The sequence below is a fragment of the Microtus oregoni genome, unplaced genomic scaffold, assembly GCF_018167655.1.
Source record: "Microtus oregoni isolate MIOR12 unplaced genomic scaffold, Mior012 000005F_ref0000423, whole genome shotgun sequence".
Taxonomy (NCBI): Eukaryota; Metazoa; Chordata; class Mammalia; order Rodentia; family Cricetidae; genus Microtus; species Microtus oregoni.
Genome location: NW_024543064.1, coordinates 48,199,314 through 48,206,073, shown reverse-complemented (window position 1 = coordinate 48,206,073; position 6,760 = coordinate 48,199,314).

Genomic DNA, 6,760 nt, shown 5'->3' with positions numbered 1-6,760 from the left:
TGAGTAATTTGGCTGAGGGTCATTCAATCGTGTCTATTTTCTCAAAGCACTAGCTATGTCCTGGATTCCTTGGATTGCTCTTTTAGTGTACATTCACCAATTTCTATCCTGATCCATTTTCATCCTGTCTAATGTCTTTAGACTTCACTTTTCTCATTTTCCTAAGACCAAAAGGCACACAATGATGATATCTGAAATGGCTCTGGTTTCTTAATGTAAAAACTCATGTTATCGACATTCCCCTAGACGTACCTTCATTGCATCCAAAAAGTTCTGGTAAGTTGTGCTTTCATTTTCTTTTGATTGTGGGATTTTTAAAATTTTATACACTAATTGAAATAGCACCCTGCATCCTACCTGACCACCATGGATTAAAGATGGATAGCAACAACAACAGAAACAGCAGAAGTATACAAACTCGTGGAAACCAAAGAACTCACTGCTAAATGAAAAAAAAAAATCTCAAAATAGGAATTAAGAAGAAAATTATTTAATCCCAGCACTAGGAAGACAGAGGCAGGTGAATCTTCATGAGTGCCTGCATAAAAAGAAAAAAGAGATCTCATATTAGCATGTTAGCGCTTTCAGGGCACATCTGGGAGCTCTGGAGCAGTGGTTCTCAATGTGTGGGCTGTGACTCCTTAGGGGGTTAAAAACCTTTTCACAGGAGTCACCGAAGACCACCATAGAGCAGATATTTACAACATAATTCATAACAGTAGCAAAATTACAGTTATAAAGTAATAACAAAGACAACTTTATGGTTGAGGTTCATCACAACATGGGGAACTCCATTAAAGGGCTTCAGCATTGGAAAGGCAGAGAGCTACTGCTCTAGAACAGAAGAAACAACGCACAAAAAGAATAGATGGCAAGAGAGAAACTCAGGGTTGAAATCAATAAATAGAAACAACAAAAAATCAATGAAGCAAAAAGTTGGTTCTTTGAGAAATCAGTAAGATTGATAAAATGTTACCCAAGTTAACTAGAAGACACAGAAAGAAGATCCAAATTAATAAAATTAAAAATGAAAAGGAGGCTATTACAAATAATACTGCTATGAACATAGTTGAACAAATGCTTTTGTCATATGATAGAGCATCTCTTGGGTATATTCCCAGGAGTGGTATTGCTGGGTCCAAGGGTAAGTTGATCCCGAATTTCCTGAGAAACCGAAACACAGACTTCCACAGTGGTTGCACAAGATTGCATTCCCACCAGCAGTGGATGAGGGTACCCCTTCCTCCACAGCCTCTCCAGCAAAGGTTATCCTTGGTGTTTTTGACTTTAGCCATTCTGACAGGTGTAAGATGATATCTCAAAGTTGTTTTGATTTGCATTTCCCTGATTGCTAAGGAAGTTGAGCACGACCTTAAGTGTCTTTTGGCCATTTGAACTTCTTCTGTTGAGAATTCTCTGTTCAGATCAGTGCCCCATTTTTTAATTGGGTTAATTAGCATTTTAAAGTCTAGTTTCTTGAGTTCTCTATATATTTTGGAGATCAGACCTTTGTCTGTTGTGGGGTTGGTGAAGATCTTCTCCCAGTCAGTAGGTTGCCTTTGTGTCTTAGTGACAATGTCCTTTGCTTTACAGAAGCTTCTCAGTTTAAGTAGGTCCCATTTATTCAATGTTGCCCTTAATGTCTGTGCTTCTGGGGTTATACACAGGAAGCGATCTCCTGTGCCCATCTGTTGTAGGGTGGAAACAACCTAGATGCCCTTCAATGGAAGAATGGGTGAAGAAAGTATGGAATATATACACGCTAGAGTACTACGCTGCGGTAAAAAACAATGACTTCTCAAATTTTGCATGCAAATGGATGGAAATAGAAAACACTATCCTGAGTGAGGTGTCCCAGACCCAAAAAGATGAACATGGGATATAATCGCTCATAATTGGTTTCTAGCCATAAATAAGGGCCACGGAGTCTACAATAGGTGAACCTAAAGAAGCTAAGTAAGAAGGTGAACCCAAGGAAAAACATATAGTTATCCTCTTGGCTAAGGGAAGTAGACCAAATTGCCGGGGAGAAAATTGGGATCTTGGGGGTGGGGTGGGATGGGGGTAAGGGGAGATGGGAAGAGAAAAGGTAGAAGGGAAGGAGGGGGGACTTGGGGAAACAGAAGAATTGGGATAAAGGAAAGGTGGATAGGAGAGCACGGAACCACAATTCTTAGGTAAGGGAGCCACTTTAGGGTGAGCAAGAGACTTGACCCTAGAGGGGCTCCCAAGTGCCCAAGATGAGGTTCCCAGTTAGTTCCTTGGGCAGCTGAGGATTGGGAACCTGAAATGACCCTATCCTAGAGCAATACTGATGAATATCTTGCATATCATCATAGAACCTTCATCTGGTGATGGATAGAGATAGAGACAGAGACCCACACAGGAGCACTGGACTGAACTCCCAAGGTCCCAATGAGGAGCAGAAGGATGGAGAACATGAGCAAAGAAGTCGGGACCACGAGGGGTGCACCCACCCACTGAGACAGTGGAGCTGATCTACTGGGAGCTCACCAAGGCCAGCTGGACTGTGACCAAAAAAGCATGGGATAAAACCGGACTCTCTGAACATGGCGAACAATGAGAGCTGATGAGATGCCAAGGACAATGGCACGGGGTTTTGATCCTACTTCATGTGCTGGCTTTGTGGGAGCCTAGCCAGTTTGGATGTGCACCTTCCTAGATATGGACGGAGGGGGGAGGACCTAGGACTTACCACAGGGCAGGGAACCCGGACTGCTCTGTGGACTGGAGAGGGAGGGGGAGAGGAGTGGGGGGAGGGAGAGAAGGGTGGGAGGAGGGGGAGAAGGGTGGGAGGAGGGGGAGGGAAATGGGAGGCTGGGAGGAGGTGGAAACTTGATTTTTGTTTATGTTTTTTTTCTTCTTTTCTCAATAAAAAAAAATTGAGGAAAAAAAATGAAAAGGAGGGTATCAGACAATGAAAATCATAATCAGATAATCCAGAGAATAATAAGAACAAACTATAAAAATCTGTATTCCATAAAGCTGGAAAACCTAAAAGAAATAAATGAATTTCTTCATAACAACACAAATCAAAAAGATAAGCAATTTAAGCAGACCTATAACCCCTAGTGAAATAGAAGGAATAATTAAAATCTCCAAAGTAGATAAACAAAGGTGAAATTATTTTAGTGCAGAATTCTACCAGATCTTCAAAGAAGAATTAACACCAATACTGCTCAAATTATTCTACAAAATAAAAACTGAAGAAAAATGTCCTAATTTTTTATGAGGCCAGAATAGACTTGATATTAAAATAACACAATGATCAAACAAAGAAAAAGAATTACAAACCAATTTCCCTTATGGACATAGATGAAAAAATTCTCAATAAAATACTTGCAAAACTAATCTAAGAACAACACATCAATAAAAAAAACATATACTATGATCAAGTAGACTTCATCTCAGTGATGCACGATTGGTTCAGTGTACATAAACCAAATTAATGTTATCTATCACCTGAACAAAAATCACATGATCTTCTCATTAGAAGCAGAAATAGCCTTTGACAAAATCCAACATCCCTTCATAATGAGAATCCTAGAGAGATTTGAAACACAAGGAACATACCTAAGCATAATAAAGGCGATTAAGAACAAGTCGACAGCCAATATCAACTTAAATGGAGAAAAACTCAAAGCATTTCCAGTAAAACCAAGACCAAGACAAGGCTGTTCACTCTCTCCATGCCTATTGAATTTTCTTAGCTAGAACATTAAGACAACTGAAGAAGATCAAGGAGATACAAAGAAAAAAGAAAGGAAATGTCCAAGTATCTTATTTGCTAATGATATGATTTTATATATAAAAGACCCTGAAAACTCCACCAGGAAACTTCTGAAGCTGATTAACACCTTCAGCAAAGTAGCACGGTACAAAATTAACACAGAAAAATCAGTAGCCTTCTGTGATGGTTTGAAAGAAAATGGCCCCCAAAAGGAGCGGCACTATTTGGAGGTGTGACTTTGTTGGGGCAGGTATGGCATTGTTGGAGGAAGTGTGTCATTGTGGGGGTTAGGCTTTGAGGTGTCTTTTGTTCAATATAATGTCCAGTGTTTCAGACCATTTCCTGTTGCTGGACTCTCAGTTGTATCTCCAGTACCAAATCTGCCTGCATGCTGTCATGTCCCACCATGATGATAATGGACTGAACCTCTGACCTGTAAGTGAGCCACCCCAAGTAAATGTTTTTCTTTAAAAGAATTGCTGTGGATGCCTATGTGTTTATTAGGATCTCACCAAGGCCAGCTGGCCTAGGTCTGAAAAAGCATGGGATAAATCCGGACTAGCTGAACATAGCGGACAATGAGGAATACTGAGAATTCAAGAACAATTGCAGTGGGTTTTTGATCCTACTGCACGTACTGGCTTTGTGGGAGCCTAGGCAGTTTGAATGCTCACCTTACGAGACCTGGATAGAGGTGGGCAGTCCTTGGGCTTCCCACAGGTCAGGGAACCCTGATTGCTCTTCGAGCAGATGAGGGGGGGGACTTGATCGGGGGAGGGGGAGGGAAATGGGAAGCGGTTGTGGGGACGAGGCAGAAATCCTTAATAAATAAATAAATTTAAAAAATAAAAAAAAAGAATTGCTGTGGTCAAGTGTCTCTTCACAGCAATAGAAACGAAAACTAAGACACCTTCCAAATGACCAACAGACTGAGAAATAAATCAGAGAAACAATATTTTTCAAAACAGCCTCCAAAAAACAAATATCGTGGGATGACTCTAACCAAGCAAGTAAAGGACTTGTTTAATAAGAATTTTAAGACTCTGAAGAAAGAAATTGAAAAAGACATTTAGAAGATGGAAAGATCTTCCAAGCCCATGCATTGGTAGCATTAGTACAGTGAGAATAGCCATTCTACCTAACACTATCTACAGATTTAATACAATTCCCCATCAAAATTCTAACACAAGTCTCCTCCCTGGTCTTGGAAGTAAAATTTTCAGTTTCATATGAAAGGATTAAAAACAAACAAATAAACAAACAAAGAGATAACTAGAGCAATCCTGAATGGTGAAAGAACTGCTAGAATTCTACCTGCTCTGGTCTCAAGTTATACTATAGAGCTATAGTAATAAAAACAACATGGTATTGACATAAAACAGACACATTGATAAGTGGAATCAAATTGAATACCTACACATAAGTCTACACATCTATGGACACCTGATTTTTTTTTTTACAAAGAAGCCAGAAATGTACACTGTTTGCAAAAAAAAACAAAACAAAACAAACAAACAAAAAAACCAGCATCTTCAACAAACTCTGGTCAAACTGAATGACTAAATGTAAAAGAATTCAAAATAGATCCATTAGATTTATATTTATCATTCTGTACAAAATTTAATGTAAAACAAAATATATTGAATTCAAAAGAAATGAAAGTTGGAAATAGTCTTGAACTCACTGACACAAGAAATGACCTTCTGGACAGGACACTGATAGCATATGCACTAAAAATGACAATTTATAAATTGGACCTCAGAGATCTGTGTCATGCTCAACCATCACCAGAGAAGTTTCTCCTTCAAGAAGATGGGAACTAACAGAGGGGCCTACAACTGGACAGTGTACAGAGAATGAGAGATGTTGGAACACTCAATCCTAAATGGGATGCCTTCATCAAACCACTCTCCTCATGGAGCTATATAGAAGAGGAGACAGGACCAGAAAAATAGTGTCTTTAAGATATAACAGGACAGATGTACATAAGAACTCACAGAGACAGTGACAGCATGCACAGAGCCTATACAGGGTCAAGTCAGAGATAGTTGTAGAACTGGAAGTGGGTGTAAGAGCCAAAGTTAACCTGTAAACCGCACGTGCCCAAGGACCAGGTAACTTCCTAGAATGCTGGGAGTTGATCTTGGAGAATAACAAACCCACTGGGGAAATTTGGTGGCCACATGATTTTGTATTTAAAAAGCCCCATGTATCTCATCACCACACCCTGGGATTCCAGATCATGCGCTGGTCAGTATTTAATTAAAGTTTGCTTCAAATTGGACTCAAAATTGTGGAATTGGTTTTTCCTCTTGAGAATCTCTGGATTAACATTTGGAAGCCCTAGTGAGATGAGAAAGACTATTCCACCACAAATTCTGAAGTTAGGATCTTCACTCTGGCTTGGGGGATCCCAGGCAATGAATAGTCTTGCTCAAAAAAAAAAAAAGATATCAAGAACTTTTAGTAAGTCTTGAAGCCTTTTTAGCTTCCTATGATACTTTTCTACCTGGTTTCTGGATTCTGGTTCTGGGGTACTATCTTAATTAGGGTTTCCATTATGGTGAAGAGAGACACCATGACCACAGCAACTCTTACAAAGAAGAAACATTAAATTGGGGTGACTTACATTTTCATTTTATTTTAGTCCATTAATATTATAGAACAACATGGTGGTATGCAGGCAGACATGGTACTAGAGAGGTGAGAGTCCTACATCTTGACTTGCAAAAACAGGAAGTGGTCTGAGACACTGGATGGTATTATATATGAGATGTCAAAGGCCACCTCCACAGTGGTACACTTCCTTCAACAAGAGAATGCCTACTCCAATGAGGCCACACATCCTAATAGTGCCATTCCCTATGAGCTTATAGAGGCCAATTATATTCTGACTACCACGTTCCATTCTCTGGCCCCCATAAACTTATAATAATACTATAATCCAAAATGCATTTCATAAAACTTCAGAAGTCCCCATAGTCTGTCACAGTCTTAACAATGTTTAAA